At 39.5% G+C, this 24,692-nt stretch overlaps 1 protein-coding gene across 1 annotated transcript in view; it reads right to left on the bottom strand.

Annotated features, from left to right (window-relative positions):
• hoxb4a (homeobox B4a) overlaps positions 1-24,692 on the bottom strand; it is a 342,957-nt gene that overhangs the window by 214,314 nt on the left and 103,951 nt on the right. The gene's annotated exons all lie outside the window — the stretch shown is intronic.

Raw genomic sequence — 24,692 nt, 5'->3', positions numbered from 1 at the left:
ACTACAGGAATAAATACTTCGGACGGCTAGAATGACGGACTGACGACACGACAAACTGGCACTGGACACAGGGAGACGAAGACTATTTAAACACGTGAGGATCCCAGGTGAACAGGTGGAAACACTTAGGGAATCAGGGAAGACATCAGACACTGGACACGGGAGAAAAAGCAAGTTATCTGAAACGAGAGGAGACGTCAATATTTCAAAATAAAACAGGAAGTGACAAGACGATGCATGAAATAAAAACCTAAATCCTGACAATTCTTATGGCATTACTTTGTTAAATGATTTTGTTAACTTTCTAATTGAACGGGTATGTTTTGTAATTCAGACATCCCAGAGCTGTGTGGATAAAGTGCCACGGTTTATGATTTCTTGGACTAAGGTCTTGGGTTTCTGGGTTCATTGTTTCACTCTGGTTTGTCTTACTTATGAAGTTATTCTTATCAGTTCCCTCCAGTTTGTATTCTAGTCTTTATGTTGCCAGGTAGTAAATTGTTAATACCATTTCCCATTCAGATTCTAAGAAATACCCCCTTAAAGTGTTTAGAACCAAGTTAAGTTTGGTTTGTTTCTTCATTCTCACCTGTACATATTGTAAAGTTTGATTGTTTTTTTAAGCTATTCTCATTTTTTTGTCTTTATTAGTTTTTTTTGTCTTTATTAGTTTTACTTTGGGTCTGGTCTCGGTTCTGTTTTGTTTCTAGTTCCATTCTCTCCCTTACAGTTTCTTCAGTCTCCAAGTTTAGGTCATTAGCTCCATTTACTCACCTGTGTTCAACAATCTCAGCTGCCACCATTATCTACATTAGTCCTCTGTGTTTAAGCTCCCTGGTCTTCCGTAGTCTTTGTCAGACGCTCACTGAATCTCCTCTTGTTATTTTCAGCCACCCATGTTCTTGTTCCTCTTCTCAGTTCTCGTTATGTTTTTTAGCTTCTAGTTTTCACAGCTGTTTTTTTTTTTTTGGTGCCTCAGCTTGTCAGTGCCTGTTGTTAATTTTTGTAATAAATTCAGTGGAATTTTTCCCATTCCACGCCTTGTGACATAAGATTTATTTTCAACAGTCCTCACCTCCCTCTCGTTGCTACATTGAATACTGTATTCTGCTCTCACAGTGTTAACATTACATCCTTGTAATGTTTCTGAAAAAGATGTAGGTCTCCAAGTACAATTGTTGAATTAAGTTAATACATACAAAATGTTTAAACGATATAGATTGTAATAGATGGTACACATGCATTACTACAAGTTATGTTGCGCTCATCTCCAGCTTGGTCCATTACTGTTGATCAGAAAGCATTATTCATTCGCACTAGCATGTTATCACCAAGTTACACTTCTGGGCAATTTCCCTCTCAGCTTAGTAGAGTAATTATTTATATTATATGATTTATTCTATGTATAGAGCTAGAGTGTTTTTGGTATGAATGGTGGAATAGTTTCATTATGTTTCCATTTACTGCATTAAATAACACAATGGCTGCCCAAATTTTCATGACAGGTAACGTATGTAAACACACTAAACAATATTATACAGTTGTTCATTTCTGTCAGAAACAGCCATTTCCTGTTTGGAAACTCCCACAGCTGCAAGCTCACTCAGCTTCCTCAGCTTCTCAGATGAGCTATCCAGTGGGGGCAGACTCTGGGCAGGGTTGAGTGCTTGCTCACTCAAACCCTCCAAAGACTCAGTTCACAAGAGCTGTTAAAAGAGAACTGAGAGAAAAGCCATTGTGCTTAAACCAGCAGGTAATGAGACAGAAACCTGTTGTTGAATAATGGCATGATACGTCCCTTTTAGATAATCACAATAAGTTAAAATGGTTGAAAACAAATATAACTCTCTTTAGGAATTAAAAGCCAAGAAATGAAAGTGTGTTTTAAGGCAAGACTTAAAAGCATGAAGTATTGAAGTCTGCCGAACATGTTAACCAGGCTGGAAACATTATTTAAAACAAACATTTAAAACATTATTTAAAAACTAACTTTTTAGTGATTGGTATAGTTATTATGATTTTAATATTAGCAGCAGTTCAAGCAGTCACCCCCTTTGAAATTCCTATGTGACTGAATAACTTTAGCATCTTTCATGGCAGTTTTTGACTTGTTTGCAATACCAAACAAATGATATTAAGTCCAGGTCATGTAATATGAATAGCTTCCATGCAAAGAAAGTTCTTCAGATAACAAGATAATGATTATGGAGATTTAGTAAAACTTTCCTTTCTTGGGGGAGTTAAAAAGCATTCCTTTTTTTCACTTGGTACACTGAGACAGCAAAATACTAATTATACGACAAGTAGTTCCGACCAAGTATTCTGATTGGTCAAGAAGAAATTTAAAAGATGCTCAAAGCAGCATGACAGCAGGCCTGACTCATCACCTAAAATATTACTCCGCCAAGTCTGCGGCAACATTGTAACTGTCAGAGCTGGAGCAGGAAAACGGTGGAAAAATAGGCTACAAAATGGATCGGTTTGTTATTCATTTTTATTTATTTATTCAGCTGATGAGAGGAACCAAACCATAAATAATAAAGATTTGTGCCTATGTCACATGAAGAGCTCAGTCAACTGGAATTGTCCAGGAATGAACAGACTACGTCCCGATCAACGTCTTGGGCTGTCAGATGTTTTCAAGAGTATCTGAAAAGCAGTAAACAGGATGTAGATTTTTTTTCTGTAACAAAAGAAGAGCTTAACAGGATTCTTTGTGAATCTTATGGCTCAGCAAGAAACAGCCAGGGCCAGCACTATCCTTAGCAAAAAGTAGTAAACCTGAAGTTAATTTTATTAAGTATGCTTGAGAATTAGTATAAGAATAGCAAGTATAGTACGGACCATGTACTTGTAGTGTACTAGAAAATTTACTAATTTAATACTTCTTCGGTCTGAATTGGAACATTTTAAGTTTACAAAAGTGTACTTTAAAGTATACAACAAGTACACTCATCTATATACTTCTAGTGTACTAGTTATATACTTCCAGTCAACATTTTAGTTTATTGAAGTATACTTTAAGTATACATTTATTAACTTACAATTACTAAAACAAACAAAAAAAAACAATTCTGCTAGTTACTTAGCATATTACTTGTAGTTTGCTATTTATATTTATGCCTTTGGCAGACACTTTTATCCAAAGCAACTGCCACTGGTAGAGTAAGGGGGTCTTGCCTAAGGAACCCTGCTGGAGGTAGTTCCTGTCATGCAGGGGATTTGAATACAGGTAACCCACATGAAAGGTGGCAATGTTACCACTGCACTAACAAGCTTGATACATTTATATAACATTTACAGAGATACTATACAGTGCATTTACACATACCTGCTAAAATCATTAAAGATGCTATTAAAGACATTTTAAAAACAAAGAGCCTCCATTAAATCAAGTCCTTCTTTGCTGAGTCAACAACTTTTCTGTGCTTCTGTGCTTGGATCAAGATAAACAAAGTATTAGTACTTTGTGGTATAAATAAGTAAGAAGTATACTAAAGTACAAGTATAAGCTTTAGTATTAAAGTATAAGTGTAAGTCTTAGTAATAATGTACTTAGTCTTGGACTTTTCTTTATAATTTTCAGTATAAGCCAAGTATACTTCACTATACTATTCTTAAGTATATAAAATACAGTATATAAAAAATAAACTTAAAGTATACTGCCTCAGTTTTAGTATAAAATAAGTATTCTCGTAGTACACTTGGATAAACTGCTTTTTGCCATGGGTACTCCATCAGCAGTTACGTCGGATTGATGGCTAGCATCAACCGTTATATCAACGAACCTCCTCTCAGTCGCGCGTGGTGTCTAATGCAAGGCACTGAGTTCACAACGTCAAACAATGTTTTTAGTGGACTCATAAAGTCTCTCAGGAGAGCAGGCCACGACAAAACTGAACATCATGCCGCGATCACCGAGGAGGACCTGGCAATTTTAAGAAAGTCGGAGGCGATGAATCCAGACACACCGCGGGGCTTGGTAAACAAGGTGTAGTTTGACCTCCAGTTACATTTTGGAAGGATAGGAAAGGAGGGTCTGAGACAACTAACGCCTCAGTCCTTCGAAATAAAACGTGATTCAACAGGTGGGTTTCTCAAAGAGCAAGGTCAAATGGAAATGCATATTCATGCACAATCATTTTGTTATTATATTGATGTCATAGTCAAACTTACCTATAATTTCTATGCTTTTTTTTAAAGCACCAAATATGTGACACTCAGCTTCAACGAGGAAACAAAAAAATCACAAAAACCATCATGAAAGGGATCGCCAAAGCAGGAGAGGTGCAATGTTTGAATACCAAGGGAATGAACTGTGCCCGGTTTCTTCATTTCAAAAATACATTTAAAAAATCCCACAAGAAGCCAAAGCTTTCTACCTCCATCCAAAAAGAGGAGAAAAGTTAGGGGACGTGTGGTGCTCGTTGGGGCCAATGAGTATTAATTACCTGGGTTTGATGCCATCGCGTTTATCCAAAGAGGCAGGAACATCATGTATTTACATAAATCACTGCATCAGAAGCACTACCATCCAGAAACTTGCTGAGGGTGGACTGGAAGCCAGATAAATGATGACAGTCAGCGGACACAGGTCTGAGAGTTCTCTCCAGAGCTACTGGGCACCTTCTCTGGATAACAGAAAACGGTGGAGCAACCTGCTGGCCAGGAAAATAAGAGACCTTCAGAAGTCAGCCTCTCCATCAGCTCTAATACATCACCTAGAAAACGGCAGAGGTCCCACATGGACTTTATGAACCGTTACTTCAGCAACTGTAATTTTAATGGCAGTATGCAACTTCATATCTATAATAGCCCCAAATAGGCACAGCAGGCTGCAGGTCAGCAGAGATGCTATCACACTGCTGGCTACTTTGGAATAATAGGCTATGACTTGACAGTGGAAACACATACTTTATTAATTTGTTCCTATATATGTCAATAAATTTGATTTTGAGAAGTCAAAATGGTGCAATAATGTGTAAATATTATCACATTGGAGATAAATAAAATGATAAATCTGGAACTTCTCTGTTCTTTATAATTAGATAATAATAAGATAAAATGAAAAAATTACGAGCAGAGTATTTATTTATTTTTTAGAAACGTTATTTATTACTCATGCAAATAAATCACAGCACCTGTCAGCTGCCAAGGTACATTTATAAAATTTATAACAATATTACAAAGTTGGAGAGACTTTTTTGCAACGTTTGGGCTTTAAATATTCTGGAGTAATCAAAATGTTTGGCTTTCTTCATCAGCTGTGTCGGTGACTTCAAACATCTGCAGACCTCGATAAATCAATTCACATAATTTTTTTTGTGACCATGGTGAAAACGTTTTTTTTTAAACATAAAGTATAAAATAAAAAAATCAGCATCTTTGTTACTATAACTTAGGCGATAAAAAATAAGCATTTTCTGTTTATTTGTGCTGTAGGCCTATTGATTTAGTTTGGGAAATTCCGAGAACATTAATGTCAGCTCGTCAGAGTTCACTCATCTGGGACTAGACAATGCTTTCTGTTGCTAGGTCGTTACTAAGGGTCGGATTATTTGCTACAGTGGTAAACTACGTTCTATTACACATAGGAGTCTACTGGCGTGACTGATTGTGTTTTAGTTATTAGTCAGACTATGTGTTCCCATGGCAACGCGATGCCATGGGAACTCGCAAAAAATTTGAGAGCAAACTGTCCATCAACATTGATACATTTTGATTCTGCATTTAATTTTTGTTGGCATTAGTTGTATAGTCGCAATATTACCCTCGAGGGTAATATTTCTTAAAAATGATGCAGTCCAAGACAATATTCTTAATCTATAACATTGTGTTACTGTTCAAGGCTAAAGCCCTTTATTAGACATGGGATTTAGTTCTAAGTGAAAACATAAACGCAAAATGCAGTACAGTAGGTACAGTGATGGTAGGCAGGCAGGTAGAATTGACTCTACTGAAAGAGAGACTGAATGAGTGACTACAAACATACCGTTATACCAAAGAGTAAGTCAAAATAAAGAACTATTCTTTTTTTCCTTACATAGTAAGGATGGTAAATCATAGTAAAAGTATAAAACATGAAGAAATACCCACAACTTAGACCAGAGACAGTATTAAATTTGTGTAATGATCCCTGCTTTTCCATCCTTGATGAACCCAGTTTTAGTTGAAAGCCAACAAAACTGAAATAATACACAACACACAATAACGCAACATCAGCTCACTTCTCACAACTTATGTCCAGAAACAACCATAATCTTAATAAAGGAAGATAATACAGTTATGACTGGTTCCCCTGAAACTTTTCAAGAATCTGATGGTGCCTGAACTGCCTGGAAGTTACTAATTAATTAAAAAAATATAAATATGTTTAACTTATTGAAGCTTTGAGTAGTTTCAATATCATACAGCAAATTAACTACACAGCAGTACAGTTCAGAAGTACTTTGTATGCAGGAGAAATAAAGAAGCTGCTCATATTACAAGCTTCTAGTGGGTGGCAGTGCAGTGTGTAAGGTTTTTGGACTTAGTGTGTGTGTGTGTGTTTGTGGCATTTTGCTATCACTTCACCGATCACTGAGTTTAATACCATCACTGCATAGCCACAAAACAAATGTCAGGATTTCCTTTTTGTTGGTCTTAGAACATTCGCAAATAGTTTCATCTGCTCCCATTTGCCCTTAAATTTGAGAGCAATTATACTGAATATCTAATGGAAAAATGTTTGCGTGATGTTCTTTCTCAGTTTGACTAAGCCCCTAATTGAAAACTGATGGCAAGAGCTAATAGTGAGTGGCACGCCACACTCACAAACACACAGTGCTGAGATGGTGTTTGGCAAGAGTCCAAAGAGGTACTGACAGATCTGCTCAGCGAAACCTCCCCTGCGCACACACACGTCCCTCCTCCTTCTCCCCACACTCCGGGTGACCCTGACATCAGTCCTGCAGTCTCTCCATCACTATGTTGCCATAACAACACGCTGCAGAGCAGTGTTTCTCAACTCCGGTCCTCATGACCCACCGCCCTGCATATGTTCGATGTTTCCCTCCTCCACCACACCTGATTCAAATGATCAGCTCATCATCAAGCTCTGTAGTGGCCTGATAAGGAGCCATTCATTTGAATCAGGTGTGGTGGAGGAGGGAAACATCGAAAACATGCAAGGCGGAATTGAGAAACATGTCGACTCTCTATCTGATAACAATAAATGAATAACAGTTTCTGATAGATATGAAATAAAATATTCAATGCTGTGTAACAATTCTACAAATAATGCGTTTATAAAAGTAGATAAGTAGATGAATTTTCTGAGTGTTGTCATTGACTAGGAAACGCAACAAATCATAGTCCACACTCGCACTCATCGCAGGGCATCCCTCATTTCCCTTTCAACAACCCTAGGGAGCAGTCTGTATGTCAAGTTATTGACATTTATTTTGCAATTCTGTAAAAAGGTGAAATATGCATTTGACTTTTTCTGGTCATTAAAAATTGTGTATCAATCCTTCCTGCAAAATGTGGGGGGAAAATCCATAACATAAGGTACAGCAACATTAAAAATGGGGAAGCTAAATAAACACAAAGGCAAGAATGAAAAATTAAGGTAATATGAACAAAATGAAAAACCATTGCATGATAATTGAGTAATTGATTTTTAAAGGAATACAGTGTATCAACATAAAAATAGGATAAACTGATAAAATAGTTAACCTTTTCTTATTTTTGACATATGTCGTTATTCGAATCCACCAAAAAAAAAATTACAAAAAGGATTTAAGGTCAAATTCTGCCCTTAGGCCAAGAGGTGTCTGAAAAGTTGTAACCTGTACATCCAATCTGTCGCACTAAGGAATCCAAATCTCCAGTCACATCTATACAGATCAGAACTTGTATACATCAAAAAGAGGAATTGACATAAAAATATTATAGCTAACAAAGTTAATTGTTGTATAGTGCTTTGAATGGTTCTTCGTTAAAATGAACATATAATGACATCATTTGTAGTATAATACTGCCTGTAAGCCACATTATTGAGATCGGATTTCAGTTTCTTTAATTTTTCATTAAATAGAAGTTTTGATTTCCGATTTTTGGATATTGTATACCTTGGGGCATATGCAAATTTTCTACTAAAAGCATCAAAAGCCTTTTTTTTATTTTTTGCTAACTGAGCTATTCATTTCCTCTTCTTGCACGTGAGGTGCTTACATTAGTCCTTTTAGTACGTTATTGGGACCTGGCACTGCAAATTTTGTTGTATATTTTTGGGTAATGACAATTAAAGCATTCTTTTAATTCTATTCTATACAGATTATTATACAGAGATGCTCCTTCTCAGTGAGACGTCCAGAATTACACTATCTGCTGTTAATCACTCCTTCCTCCTTCACTGTTACTGAGCTGTCTGCAATCTATGTCTGCCCATATAGTCTTAAAGGTGAGTAGAGGAGTCTCAGAGTCATTCATGCAAACATCCTTCCATTTTCTATACCCGCTTTATCCGTCGGTTGGGTTGCAGGGGGGCTGAAGCCTATCCCAGCGGTCATCGGGCGGGGTACACCCTGGACAGGTCGCCAGTCCATCACAGGGCCACACAGAGACAAACGAGACAATCAACCACACATACTCACTCCGAAGGACAATTTTAGAGACACCAATCAACCTAACATGTTGGACAGTGGGAGGAAGCTGGAGTATCCAGAAAGAACCCACGCATACACAGGGAGAACATGCAAACTCCTCACAGAAAGTCCCCAGGAGAGAATTGAACCTGAAACCCTCTCGCTGTGAGGCGATGGTGCTAACCACTACACCACCGTGTTTTGATAAAAAAAAATAAATAAATATTGCCTCCCTGATCTTCCTGCTGCACTCCATTAGGGCTCCAAGTTTATTCAGCAGTGATCTTGCATTTCTACTAATGATCAAGGTAAGAAATGGTTCAAAATTAATCTCCTCTGAAACTCATTACATGTTATATATTGTGAACAAAAATAAATAAATGGGCAGTTGATGGGCATCAAGGGGAGCTTCACATTTATAAAGCTTCCCTTGACAAAGCAAATCTGTTTGGCATAAAAGGTATTCAGAGATTACATTTCTGCTGCCATAATGCTGGACAAGACAAGGGGAAAAAAAAAAGAAACTCATCTTGCTTTGAGGTCTTATTCTAGACATTAATTGGGCTTTGGAAAGCTCAATCAGCTGCTTGCACATGCAAACAACTTTCCAGTTGCTTTGGTTATAAAACACAACATGTAAAAAAAAAAGTGTTACCAGCAGAAATCCATCCAGCACCACAGCATCCAAACTAGCATAGAAATATGCACCGAGCTCACACAGTAGGCTGCCACTAGTGCAATGCCATTCAAAAGTCTGTTGATGACTATGATAATTTTTCTCCAATATAGTCTTTATACTATGTGAACTTTTAACTTTTACTTTCAGTGCAGAGGGACTATATAATATGACACAGACTGGACTTTCACTTTTCATTTTGCTAACCTTGACTCAGATATGGTGTAACAATAATCATATATCCACTCCACATAGGTTAATGTGGGTGTTTTTTTGTTTTGTTTTGTTTCTTTCTTTGTTGTTTCTTTTTTAGAAAAAAGAGGATGTTTAGGCTGATATTTTGTGGTTATGGATTGAAATCGATGAACATGGTATATTGGTTGCTGAATGTCAATAAAAAGGAAAATAAAAAAAGAATAACATGAGTTTCACGCACCTTCTGTCTCCTTTCACGATTACAAAAATTAAGGCGGTGGCAGAGTGGTCCACTCCTATCAACAGAAAGCAGCTCCAAAGATTTATTGGTTTTGTAAACTTTATCACAGATTCATCCGCAACTATAGCATCATTGCATCTCCCCTAAGCTAGTTAACCTCTGATACAACCACCTTTCTCTGGACTCCTGAAGTCGACCTGGCATTCCAACAGCTCAAAGACAAATTCACCTCTACACCTATTCTCATTTAGCCTAAACCCGACCAGCAGTTCATTCTGGAGGTAGATACTTCAGATTCGGGTGTGGGTCCTATACTGAGTCAAAGATCTGAATCTGAGGGTAAGCTTCACCCCTGCGCATTCATCTCCCGACAGCTGTCAGTCACTGAGCAAAACTATGCACCAACAGCAGCCATACGTTATGAAACTGTGTGTAATACCAGTCACCCATCAAAACACATGTGCAGCAACACGTTCCTCTTTAGGACCCTGGGGAGTGGCAGTCGTCCCTTCATTTACAATGAAACTCTGAACTTGGAGCTCGGAACAATAGCCGCATTAGAACAGAGACGTTCTAAGAACGCAGTTCTAAGAACTGTTCACCTCGAAATTTGTTCTATGAACTGCCCTTCCCTAGGGGAACTGTTTCATTTTGCATTCTCCCATGAGTCAGGGACTTTGACAGGGACCGATGTGACGCAACCGTCTGCGACAGTGACGTGTTACTTTAGCGCCCCACACAACAACAAAACAAAACCCGCGAAAAGTAAGGAGAGAAGAAAACAACGCCACCAAGAAGCTAATATGGAGAGCGAGGAGGCCACCGTGTTCATGGTCTGCATAACGGTGATATTAATCATGGACGACCACATCAGACGTCTAAGATGGAGGCTGGAAGAGCACACAGCGAGAGTCAGTAGACGAAGAATCGAGCAGCGGGTGATACTTCTTCGTTTCATGAAGGAAAGAAGGAGAGCAGAGCGCCGCAGACAAAGGAGACGACGTCCAAGTTTAACTTATTAAACATGCGCCAGTTGTGTCCATGTCGTATGAGTAAACATTTCAGACAAGGGGCGGAGCTACCAAACACCTACGTCATATGTGTTCCTATGGAACCCAGAAAAGACCCTGCTTTGGAGAAGGAGCTAAAATGGTTATAGGAACTGAGAGCCATGGTCCCTAGTTCCTGTATGTCCGAATGCGCGAAAAAACGGCCCCATTCCTGAAAAGGTTCAAGGAACTGCAAAAGGTTCCTACAATGGGAATGCGCCCAAAGTTGAGTACTCCCAGCACATCCCAGCTTTACCAACATACAAAAAAGCATGTAACTCCTGTTTACCTGAGTAGCAGATAGCTTGAATTCTATGTAGGGCTGGAGGTATGAGCCCATTACCTCCAAGTTTGCCTGCCATCCAGGAATACTGCTTGCACTACTGGGATGGCCACCAGAAATGGCACTGAAGGAGTGTGATGATGCGGTGTATTCCTGGATGTGTGCAAGAAGTAAGAGTAACAACTGACCACTGTCTGGACTTCTACAAACTCTGGAGATCCCCGGTCTGCGTTGGTCTCATAGCTCCCTGGATTTTTGTCACTAGACTGCCCCCCTCGCAAGGTAAAACCATATTCTATATAAATTTTTATTGTAATTGTTGGTTGAACAATAATTTATTGCGCATGTAATTCCATTGATATCTGCCACAGTAAATAGTAAAGTCAGTCAGACTTCCTCTTAGCCAAAGCTTTCCAGAATTTGCAGCATGTCTCTGCCAAATGACTGTTTTATTCAAAACTGTTGACAATATTTAGTTTTCACTAGTGTCTATTTTATTTAACTTGTCCTACTACTGTTCTATTTCTATTTCCCTCTCACTAAGTGCACAGAAATCATCACCTTAATCTCCCCACCAAGACAGTTTGCTTCTGGAACCCACAGTTGTAGTTGCCATCCTTGGCCTTCAATTTTTGGCCAATTTTTAAATTTCAGTTTTTCCTCCTCCAGCAGCTGAAATGTTGACTCATCTAACAGAAAACACAGAAAATGTGTGTCACGGGTGCGAAGGAGGGGGGTGGTCGTCGATGGTCGTTCTCCTGCCATGATCCACAGACGGCTCGCAAACCACCCCTCTCCACCAATTGCAGCTCCCTCCTTATTGCTACGATGGTGAGCGGTACTGATGAGCCACAGCTTAGATGCACAATTAAAAACTACATTTATTAAAAAAAAAACTATGTCCTTAAAAAGAGCTGGGATCCCTCTGTTAAAATAAAAACACAATTAAAAACTTTACTAAAATGGTAGTCCGTGCGCCACAATCATTATCCTTGTCACTCTTCCACCACGCCAGCCAATCCCTGGCTATTCAGCTCAGTTGGTCCCCGGTGCTCCCCAGTGGTCACAGCAACGGACGTGGACCTAAAAAAAACAAAGAACATGGGCGGCAGACAACTATGCGGACAGGAGGGTCACTCGCTCTCCTCCAGAGTGGGCCTGACCCTACAGATAACAGTGCATTGTACATCAGGGACTCACAGCTTTCGGGCAGAAGCTACTGCTTCTGCCACTGCGTCCCAACAGCTACCAATGCACTGCTCCGGTGTCTGTGGCTAGCCCACGACTCCCTCCTGTCGCCGACCAAACGCCCCTTCTCGCCTATATCTTTTTTCTCTCCTGTTCCGGCTACCTGGCCTCCTTAAAAACAATCTCGGCGCCAGTCTCAGCACCTGATTGGCTGGCGCCGCAGTCAGCCTACAGGTGGATCCACTTACTAGTTAACAGTAAAAAACAATACATGCAAGAACTCAAATCATAATAAACAAAATTGTAACAAAAACAAAATATAAATAAACATGCAACTTAAACCAAATACACAACGCATAACAGAACCAAAATATAACAAGCAGTGGATCACACTCGTGGCATGTGTCCACTGTCTTTCTGTCCATCTGAGGTGAGCTTATGTCCAAAAAACTATTTAGTTCACAGAGGTCACAACTTGCAAACACTGGTATCTGTCCTTAGCCTTTACACATTGACATTTCCCCAGACATACTACAATGCACTGTAAATATGGAAAGACAAAGAGTCTTTGCAATTTTCCAGTTAAATTTTTCAGAACTCTCTGACTGAGTTTGACACAATATGGTGAGCCATGGCCTAGTCTTGCTTGGAAAGAAGATCCTTTTGTACCCAATCGTGATACCCTTACCCATTTATAAGTGGGTAATTATGGTAATTTCCAGAAACATGTAACATGTACATTCAAGAAACCCCCTTCTCGTTGTCTACACATTAATAGTGCCAATGCCATTTTGGCATGAAGTGAAAACAGTACAACAATAAAAACTTTACATCAAGAACAGTAAAAATTACTACATGGAATCTATTTTCATACAGCAAGGTGATCTTTCAGACTGAATTCTGGGTGCCAGCTCACTACCCAGGTTGAGTATCACTTGCTGAACAAAGTAGGAGGTGTTTTCCATGTACATGTGCAGTCCAAAAAGGAAACAGAAGACCAGAGGAAGGTTTGCCAGCTCATCTATCACCACATTCCCTTCATGCAGTTGAGGATTCTCTTCATCAATGCAGATAATTCCCACTGAAGTTTGATTGAACAAGTCCTTGTCAGTTGTACCCTAACAGAGAGAGAGTGAGAGAGAGAGAGAGAGAGAGAGAGAGAGAGAGAGAGAAACATATATAATATTACCTTTAGATATTTAGAATAAAAATCCTCAGAAAATAAACTGTAGACTCAACTAAACTAACAAAAGGAAAGTAATACAGGCAGCCAGAGACACTGGTCTTACACTGACATAGCTAAATTTGTGCTGATTGCAAAAGGAGATGGTCGTTGTCTCATTTGTCATTTCTTAGATGGATTCCCCTGTCTTCTCGATGACGGTGGCAGTATGTCTCAGTGGGGGAGAATCCACTGCAGGTAAACTGTGTGACTTGAGCAGAGGGAGGTGAGAGAGGAGGACAGGTCATTGAGTTCTGGATCTCTGTTGGACTGAAGGGCCTGGAAGATCGACAGGGAGTCGGCTGGCTTAGGGGCTGACCTCAATGTGGGTTGCTGCTGTTTTCAGGGTTTCTGCTCTGTAGTTGGTGAAGTACAGGCCGGTAGCAAGGCAGATCTTTTCTTCTCTACCTCCTGGATACTGAACATAGACTCCTGCCCTCTGTTCCTAATAGCATCTGCCACAGAGTCATTGGTGTAGACATGAGTCCAGAACTCATTGGGGAACTGGGTGTGGAGGTGTTCAAGAGGAAGTCCCTTTCGTTCTAGGATCCTTCTCTGGTGTACAAAAGCTCCCTCTCTTCCGCCATCCTTTTGTCGGCTAGTACAATCTGTCTTTCATGGCATGGCCTTGCAACCTCTTGAATTTAGTAGCGTGGGTCAGGAGTTTGGTGTCTCTGCGGTCCTCAAGCGACTGGAGCTCTGTGACGGTTTCAAGCTGAATTGGCGTAGACTTTATGGTCCCTGTGATGAAACAGGTAGCCGAACCTTGCTGATCTGTTCAAAGTTGGATTTGGCTGTGGTGCCCCATGCAGTCATGCTCCAGCACAGGCCTGACTCTACCAGTGTATAGTCGAGTCGAGTTGTCTGCGCCCCATATTGTTCCTGCCAGCTTCTTCATGAGGGAAAGTTGTACTTTTGCTTTTAATTCTGCTTTCTCTGCTGGCTTCTTCCATGTTAAGCATTTGTCAACAGTGACTCCCAGGTACGTGGTATCGTTCTCAGCAAGCAGAATTTGTCCGTTGATGTGTAGGTTTGCCTTTTGTTCTTTGGGTGAGAGGCTGAAAACAGTGTAGGTGGTCTTCTTGGCATTGATTGTCACCAGCCACTGTTTTGTCCATACTTCGAGAACATTCATGCAAAAGGAGATTATCGACTATTACAGATAGTTTAAATAGATAAATAGATCAAAATGCTCCCACAAACTTAAACTTATTTCTAGCATAATGGCTTAAATTTTCTACTTTACACTGGAAATGTTTGGTAGATTTTGGTTTTCAAACTCAAATATGAGTCTGGAGTTTGGAATTCTCTTGTTGGAACAAACCAAAAACAAAGCAAATTTTTATTTTTTTTTATTTTCCTTGCATGACTAAAAAGTTCAAACAATTGTAAATGTCTTTTTGCACTTTGTTGCTGCAGTATCCTTTCTTGAAGACTTCACCTGTGATAAAGTAGCTCATCAAGTCATCACAAATAAGAGTTAAGGAAAAAGTCAGCCTGGATACAGCGCTGAATCTAAACTTTTTGTTTGTCTCATACATTTCAGTAAGACCCCAGAACCTGCTGCAAACTTCATAAAGAAAAGACATAAGATGTCAACTTTAGTAAGAGAATAGTTTAAGGCTCTTGTCTCCACAAGAAATACATGACTCTGCGGACTCATACAGAGTCTACTTTAACTGGGATTATGAATTCGATCCAATTCTTTTTCATGTTGAATATGTCCTGAATAAGACTATATCTTTGTGCCAGTGCAGAAGGTGCTGGAGTAGTTGTTTTTTTATTGCATCTAGTCTTGCAGCAGCTTTATATCTCTCCTCCATGTCAGAACCCATACAGCATTTCAAAGTTAAATATTGTATTTAGCATGTTTTGAATAACTTCCCAATGTTGTATAAACCTAGGGTGGTCCCACAGTATGTGTATCTATCTCACATCAATTGTACCACTGTCTGCAGCAATTTAAAGTTGTTCTCTTGCAATTGCCATTTCCTCCTGTTGTAACTACTTTCTGTCATATTTTCATTTGTGATGTTCTCATAGAGGTAAATTTCTTATGCTGCATTGCTTCCAACACTGCCTGATATTATCAGTTCAGTTATTGCCAAGTTAAAGAAGCAACACCAAAAAGCGTTCATGGCAATCTCTATCTATCTCAATGATAGAAAGAATTATATCATGTTTCCTTGTCTGTTACTCTTGTAACTTTCCAATGGTTTGCAGAGAAAATACAATATTGGATTTATCTTATTGGAATAGGATTTTGATGTTATCGATGGAAATACAAAGGATAGATATAGCTTCTCTACCCTTTTTTATTTTTTTAAACTGTTATAAAAAAAAAAAAAATTAAATCACACCAAAATCTGCTACTCTTTATTTCTACCTACACATCCATTGTTCTGCAGCAAACTGTGACAAAAAGAAATTTTATGGGGTGTTGTCAAAAAGCTAAAGAAACTCTGAAGGGATGGAGATTAAATCAATTACATATCTGTATGTTAAAATTATACCACCTTCTGTGGTGAGAATATTATCCACACAAGGACAGTGAGCTGTTTCCCCAAAATAAGCACTGGATTGAAAAATAAGATAATAGAGGGCAGGGAGGTGTACAGAAAGCAATGTGCAAAGAGCAATGTGAAGGATGTGTGGTCAGAGATAAAAAATATCACAAGAAAAAATTACTTTCAGATGAACATTCATGACTAAAGTTTGGATATAGTGCAAATAATATGTCTCCACCTGACATCTCTGGGTGTCATGACTTAAGCTGGTTATTTTAAATCTTTCTGTCTTTGTTTGTTTGCTTGTTGGTTGCTAAAGCTACACGGCCGCAATGTTGGACAAGGGTCATTACCTGACAGGGTGTAACGGATAATGAGAGCTGGAGGGGATTTAATTAGAATCGTTGATGGTTGCTATGGAAAAACTAAATGTTGTGCCCCCCCCTGTTTTCTGATAAATTTTTAGTTTAGTTCATCTGTGTTTTGCAGTTAGATGAAGTCTTTGACATGGGTCATATTGAGGATTTGTTTACACAAATGGAAGGCAGAAATTGACCACTGTAAAATGTATACATTTTGGTTGCATCACTGATCAGTGTGTTTGTGTTTGGGATAAATAATGGTTCTTTTAACAAGTCTGCCATATCCGTGTGAGTTCACTTTGCAGCAGAGTCCACTCGTGTCATTAGTAATGCAGACTAAAATGTTCATCCACAGTACAAACACATAGACGTAAAATAGACGTATATTAGTATGTAAGTTCCACTCAACTGCAGTCCACCAGCCTTTCTTTCTTGTGACCATACATCAATCCTCAGAACCAAGTACACACGCACACCCACGCACACACACACACTCACACACACACACACACACACACACACACACACACACACACACACACGCACACACACACGCACAGTATGTGACCAACTTTCTTTCCGAGGGACTAAGGGTGGACAGCACTGTTGCCTCACAGCAAGAAGGTTCTTGGTTTGAATCTTGTTCTTGTCTGGAGCCCAATGATGTTAATGTGCATAGGCATAACTTTTGCCAGATTTATAAAGCTGCGTGTACATGTAGTTCTCTTTTATCCATCTTAATCATAGAGAAACTATACAAACATGTACAAACCTGATTACCTTTCCCATTTTTTTGCTGTGAAGGGAAGCAGACACTCCACTTAACTGCATATGAAGACATAATTTGCACCAGAAATTAATAGACATGTTAATCAATGTAACATTAAAGAAGAAGCACATTTTAACCATATGTAAATCTGAGACACATGATACTCAAGAGTTAATTTTCATGTAAACAACTCAATCCTTGAAAATGTCAGCTTGAACCAATGATGTAAAGGTATATAATGAATTAAATGCCATTTAATGTTTCCATCAGACATTTGTTTCCATTGTCACTACTACACAACCTAAAGGCTTCCATGCTGTTGCTACGCACAATTGCATGTATGTTGTCTCAATAATGTATCAAGCTACTGCTCAGCCATGACTCCCAACTGTACTACTCCAATCCAAAAACTTCTAAGGGGCAGTAATAAATTGATTAAAAACCTTGAAAAGCCCAAACACTAAATGTTTGCAAAAATAATGAATAGGAGTAAACTATCCACCAACAGTGACAGCCTTTGCCAGACTCATCTGATCACTGGCAGAATATGTTCAGCTGCCACAGTTCATGCGTTGACACACAGACACAGACATTCTTTAGTTGAAAAAAATAGTGACTTTAATAATAACAATTTGATGACAAAGTGATACAGCACAAAAATCTACTGTTTAGCATTTGCTCAAACCACTGACATTTTTTAGATTTGAATTGTTTAAGATAAAGAAATATTAACTCTTGTGGCTTCATTCTTTGAAATTCTGTAGTAGACAGAATTCTGAGTAATGGATTCATCAGTAAAGCAAGGCAAGGCAAGTTTTTTTGTAGAGCACAATTTGTACACAAGGCAATTTAAAGTGCTTCACAGCTACATAAAATCACAAGAAGACATTCGAAGTAAACACAACAAACTTGTGCTAAAGAAAAAAATGCATCAGACTCAGTCAGTAATTCCCTATAATCCCTCTATAGACCAGTGAGCAGTGCTAACCAACATTGGGGTCATCAGGTGGGAACCTCTTTTCATCAGTGTTTCGTCTAGTTGGGCCCACGACACCTCCAGGTCTTCCCCCTATCCGAACCAGGGTTTGGTTCAGATAGGGGATTATAAAAAATAATCATTAATTGATTAAATTAAAAGTGAAGAATGCAGATAAAGTACTTTCAGTTGTCATATGCACAGATAAATAGAACTGTTTTCAGCCTGGATTTAAACATTGTCAGAGTTGAGGCCTGTCTCACTTCTTCTGGAAGACTGTTCCGGATTTTAGGAGCATAAAGCTTAAACGCAGCCTCACCTTGTTTAGTCCTTCTCACTACTCATTGCTCCTTTCACTAAGTACTTCTCACAACCCCAATAAAAAAATAGATAAATGAATAAGTAAGGAATATCCCTGTAAGAGGTTCAACTCAAAATGGAACAAATTTTCCAGGTAGGAATTTGTGTAAATTTCAATAAATTTGAAAATAGTTAAAACATAAATCTTCTGAAAACAACTCATAATAAATCCTGGCATTCTCATCTCAGCACATAAACAGTGTGACTTGTTTGAGGTGAACAGGGTTGTCAATTTAACTGCATGGTGCTGTGTGGGAGTACAACAGCCAGTTGTGTATGTGTATGTGCAGACCTGCCCCAGGCAGACAGCAGGAATCTGTCAGTCCAATGATGAATGAAGCTAGGGCTACGGAGCCCTGTAGATGAGCTGTATACCTTCATAGTGGGGCTTACCTGCCTCTGGGCAAGTTCAAACTCTCATGAGGTTTGTGTCTCGCTGCAAGATTAGCTTGACTGTATCAATGAGCATGGATGCTGAGGCACAACAGAAAGCTAATGTTTCCTATGGCAGCCAAGTACATGATAGGATTGCTATACAAAGCAGTAGGCTAACCTTGGCTCATTTTGTTCACTGCTGTTTTTCTATAGATAGCTCTACAAATAGCTTTACTTCTGTTGAGCTGAAATGTTACTGTCAACCTTATCATTTATACTTTAACTTCATGTGACCATTCTTTTTTTTTTTAAATTTTCAGATACTTGACTCACAATATTTTGATTTTGTATTATGTTGTTAAAATGTTATGGGATTAGGGTGGGGTTAGGGGTTAACCCTAACCCTAACCCCTAACCCATGTAAAACATAACAGTGCTATAAAAAATGCAGTTTTCAGGAAACAGTATAAAGGTCTTCACTCTTATTTCTTTGTGTCATGAAAGCTATTTATTTATCTGGTGGCAACTGAACATGTCTATGTTGTGTGTAAACATTCTGAAATGTTAAAGTTTGAATTGCAGCAGTCACATCAATGGACAGATATGTTCAGCACCTGTGGGTTAATGTCGCTTCTAATGAGGTGTTCTGAGGAATTAAAAAGATTCTTTCAACAGAGACATCACGTCCGACACTGTGGTCAGTAGAACTGGAGCTCCACAGGGGACTGTATTTTCCTCTTCACTCCGTACACCGCAGTCATTTTCTACAACTCTGGATCACGTCACATACAGAAGTTTGCAGATGACACAGCCATCATGGGGTATATCAGAAACGACGAAGAGGAGGAGTACAGAATCTTGGTGAGGAACTTTGTTGTCTGGTAACACATGAGAAATCTGCAGCTCAACACCTCAAAGACTAAGGAACTGGTCATCGATTTCAGGAGGGACGGACCCAGTCCCAGACCACTTCTGTTAGGAACGGAGGAGGAGAAGGTGGAGGTTGTGAAAACCTACAAATATCTTGGGCTGTGGCTAGACAACAAGCTGGACTGGACGAGCAACACGAGGCAGCTGTACAAGAAGGCCCAGAACGGGATGTACTTCCTGAGGAGGCTGAGATCGTTCACCATCTGCAAGAAGCTCTTAGGGATTTTCTACCAGTCTGTGGTCGCCAGCGTCCTGTTCTACGCTGTGGTGTTCTGGGGAGGGAGCACCTCAAAGGGAGACTTCTCCAGGCTGGAGAAAGTGATCAGGCGGGCCGGTTCTGTGGTTGGCACGAAGCTGGACCCTGTGATTGTAGGACGGTACCATAAACTTGCTACTCCTAGGTGGCAGCCCAACATCAGGCAAAGCTTCAGCTTCCCAGGGAGATGGCTCTATATTAGGCAGAGATAAACCCCCAAGAAGACAGGAAACAAGATTCAAGATGTTTATTTGTCATATACACAATAACAGAAACAGTGGTTATTATTGGGAAATGAAAATCTTACTTTGTGACTTCCCAACCAAAAGAACTATGCTATTACAACACACCACACTTCTTTTTTTTTAAAGAGGAAATATAAATAAAGATATCTATATGAAACAAAAGATCAGTGCCAATAGGACAGATGCATGTGCAAATGTCATCTGTAAAAATTGCAAATATTGCAGGTAGATAGGTTATTGTCCAAAAGTGGGCTTGTTAGTCAGTGTTATAGTCCATATTTTCACACGCCTGTAGCATCTGCCAGATGGTAGGAGTGTCTGATGTTGGGCTGCCACCCAGGAGTAGCAAGTTTATGGTATAAACCTTTTGAGTCTGGTGAAAAGGTGACATGGTCTGAAAAATAAGTTGAGGGTTTAGATTTGGTTATTGTTGTTTGCTCAGAATTATTCAACTAACCCTTTTCAAACCTATATTCTAACCCAACACATTAAATACACTGACCCAAACATATTCTTGTAACAAAGAAGACAAAGACAAAGAAGAGTGAGTGTGAGGTGCAGAATGTGGAAGGATGCAGAGATGGGGACAACTTGACACGAGTACCCATCAGTTCAGTTCTAATTATTATTTTCCTGGAACTTTAGAGGACACTAAACTAAAGTCTGTTGTGTTAAAAAAAATACTACAATTTTCTGAAAAAAGAAAAAGTAAAAGTTTCTTTTCTGGTTTGTTTTGTCTCTTTGTTACATTTTTTTAGTTCTCTTTTGTGAATTGGAATAATAATTCAATTTGGATTGATTCTGAAGAACAGATTCAGTACAAAGAAAGAAGGGAAAAAAAGAGTTGGACAGCCTTGATATTACATTTTCACAAAAAACGGCCGTGCGCCATATAATCCGGTGCGCTTTATGTGTGCACCGGATTCCAAAATCTGTCACGGATACTGCCATTTTGAATTTACTGCGGGGAGCACCGAGCATTCATCGGGGCATTAAGCCCCCTCCGCATCACGCACCGCTCGTCAGAATCACTTTTGCCGCACCGCTACGCTCTCATACATTGGAAAGGAATGGCAACTGGGCACTTCCGTCGCTCGCTTTGTGTTCGGTGTGAATCCAGGCTTAGGCGGATCCCAGCCATTCACTCTGAATGGGGTGAAGATTGTATCGAGCTCGTACTTAGCGTGTCATCATTAATGGTTTTGCCCATGTCCCTCTGAGTGCCTGTTCTTCAGTCTGAGATGGGTGATGCAGACTGATGTACAGTTTATAAGTTTATAAGTGTAAAAATGATGATTGTCCGTGACCGTCGGACCATTTCGCGCTGACACAGGGACGTAATACATGTGCTGGCAGCGATAAACCAATCAGAGAAAATTACGTAATACGTACGCCTTATACTCAGGTGCGCCTTATGTATGGGTTAAGTACAGAAATGGATCCTATAATTGAGGGTGTGCTTTATAATCAGGTGAGCCTTATAGTGCGCAAAATACGGTAATTGGTGTTTATTTTGTCTTCTTCATTTTGATTAATATTGACAACAAACTTACATAAGTCTAATAGATTTAATATAACTCTCACTGATACATTTGACCTGGATCATTGCTGCCTCTTTAGAACTCTGAGTAATGATCCTGCTTATAGCAATGAACTATACTTTTGGAAACAGTCATGTAAACATCCTCCATGTCAGTAATTAAGATAAGAATGGACAAAGTAATGGCAGAGCTCAGTCACAGGTGGTCATAGAATGAGGATGAACTCTGCAAACTTTTATTTAACCAATAACCCCATGCCTGGAGGGAGAAAAATAGGAAGAAATACAGTCTGTGTCAACAAATAGTAAGGTTAACTGGAGTCAGCAGGAGGAGCTGACAAGATAGGAAGATAAAACAAGGAGCTCAGTGATGAGTCACAAACTATGGCAAGAGAAACTGTGAACTTTCAACCTTAACGTGATCTGTTAACAATACGTATACACACAAACATGACAAAATGCTCCACATGAGTGTCCACTTGAGCAATAAAAGTTTCTGTCCTGCAGCAGACAGCAACACAGGAGGAGAAACTGCAGTGGAAGAGACTAAGACTAAGTCTCATCAGGCGGGTGGATGATACAACCATGTGGCTTACTAAAACATTCACATTTTCCCCAAAAATTCTGTGTGAAAGTGTTTTGTCTTCTTTTGTCTTGTGTCTCTGTGTTGATGTGTTCACAAAATGGTTTAAATTTTTCCACAGCAAAATAATTTGGTGTTGCTACATGTCTAATCAATGCTTTACAGAAGGTTGGTGAGTATTTTGGTATTGTCCTAAAACATTGTTTTAAAACATTGTTTTAGGACAATACCAGTTATTTTGTTAGCCAGTTATTTTGTTAGGGTTCATATGAAATCTTAAGTGGTCGACCAATGAACACTGGAATTGGACCTGTTAAAAGGTAATTCCTGAATGTAGAACATTGTGAAGATGATATGTTGCATTGTTGTGCTGCTCAGTTCTTAATTAAACATTAAACATTAATTAAACATTAATCCACAGGTTAAATTAACTGTATCAGTAGCAGAACCACTATATAACTCAAAGCCAGGTGACTTACCAGGTGCCCATCTGAAATTCTGGAAGGTGTTTCCATCATGCCAAGATGATGGTGCAACAATCAGATGGTTTTCATCCACGTGTTCACAATAAGGAACCAAAAGGGTGGATGGTGAAGCTAAGTGCTCCACCTCAACTGAGAGCAACAATCTACAGCCTTCAACCACTGTCAAGAAATATGTCTGAATTCTCTCCTGAATTATTCCAAAAGAAGATTAGTTAGGGAATAAGGGGTGGTAAAGACCCCTTTGTGGAAGTGAAGTGCTCGTAACCTCTCCTTCTGAGTTGGCTCCGGATCAGACCAGAACTGATCAGAATTGATGTCCAGCCAGAAGAAGACAAGTACAGCCAATGGTGACAGGATTGGACCAGCGAAGACTGAGCTGCACTACACAACACTGCACATAATTATCAGTGCCATTTAAAAAAAAAATAGAAAATAATAAAATAGCTTTAAGGATGTAAAACTACAATTGATGCCCAAGAACTGCTTATTTATTTGTTTTTGTTACAATACTTAACATGTAATAGTGCCAAACTGGACCGGGGGACAAGGAAAGAGAAAGAAACGGAACAAAAATAGAAAGAAACAATCAGAGAAAACAATGAAAAACCAGACAACCAGCTGCTACACCTGTAAAAAACAAACAGTAGACAATCCACAGCCTCTGTGGGGAATCCAGTCTTAGAGCCACCAGAGCACCTGAAAGCAGACGAGCAGAGAAAAAACTAACACACAAAAGACACAAGTAGCGGCAATTACATGCAACACAACTGTGGTTATGGATGACCTCAAACCACAGGACAACCCAACTGCTTAGCAAGCATGCTACTGGGCTAATGAATGTGTGTGTGTGCGCATGTACCTGCGATACACATGGTACAGGTCCCACATGATAACTGTGCTCAGTATAAGTGTATTTTATTAATTTTACAACATATAATAACAAGTTGTAGCAGCTCTGTGTGTTCTGTAATTTTTTTGATTTTCTGCAGAGCATTTATTCTTGAGATTTTCTTTGTCATGTTCGTTTTGTATATGTGACATTTTTTAACTTCTATTAGGATGAAGTTTCATCCATCCATTTTCTATACCAGCTTAATCCGTCAGTCAGGTCACGGGGGGGCTGGAGCCTATCCCAGCGGTCATCGGGCGAGAGGCAGGGTTCACCCTGAACAGGTCGCCAGTCCATCACAGGGCCACACAGAGACAAACGAGACACTCACTCCTAAGGACAATTTTAGAGTCACCAGTTAACCTAACATGCATGTTTTTGGACAGTGGGAGGAAGCCGGAGTACCTGGAGAGAACCCACACATACACGGGGAGAACACGAAGACTCCACACAGAAAGGCCCCAGCTGGGAGTTGAACCCGGAACCCTCTGCTGTGAGGCGACGGTGCTAACCTAAAACTGATTGAGTGAGCCACAGAGTCCACCTCTTGAGTGATAACCCACGCACGCACACACACACACACACGCACACACGCACACACACACACACACACACACACACACACACACACGGACCAGACCAAAATCCTAGTGTTGTAGGGAGAAATGTTAAGAATCTCTTGGCCCAACCTCATTGTGACCCCTGTAAAGGTCAACACAGGTCAAGGAAACTTGAATCCCAAGAGCTAAGTTATCTCTCTACCAACACACACACACATATATGCACTCATCCAGATGGAGGGTGGTGATGTTGTCAGGAGAATGTGTCAAGTCAACCTATGTAATAGAGCAGGCAGTCTGTTTAAAGCAATGCATTTACATTTCTACATCTGAATAACTTGGCTATTTTACAACACATACATAGATCATGTGAT

The sequence above is a fragment of the Leuresthes tenuis genome, unplaced genomic scaffold (genome assembly GCF_036924035.1).
Source record: "Leuresthes tenuis unplaced genomic scaffold, fLeuTen1.0.hap1 SCAF_17, whole genome shotgun sequence".
Lineage (NCBI taxonomy): Eukaryota > Metazoa > Chordata > Actinopteri > Atheriniformes > Atherinopsidae > Leuresthes > Leuresthes tenuis.
The sequence above is the reverse complement of the archived record's forward strand: the minus strand, read 5'-3'. Positions and strand labels throughout refer to the sequence as shown.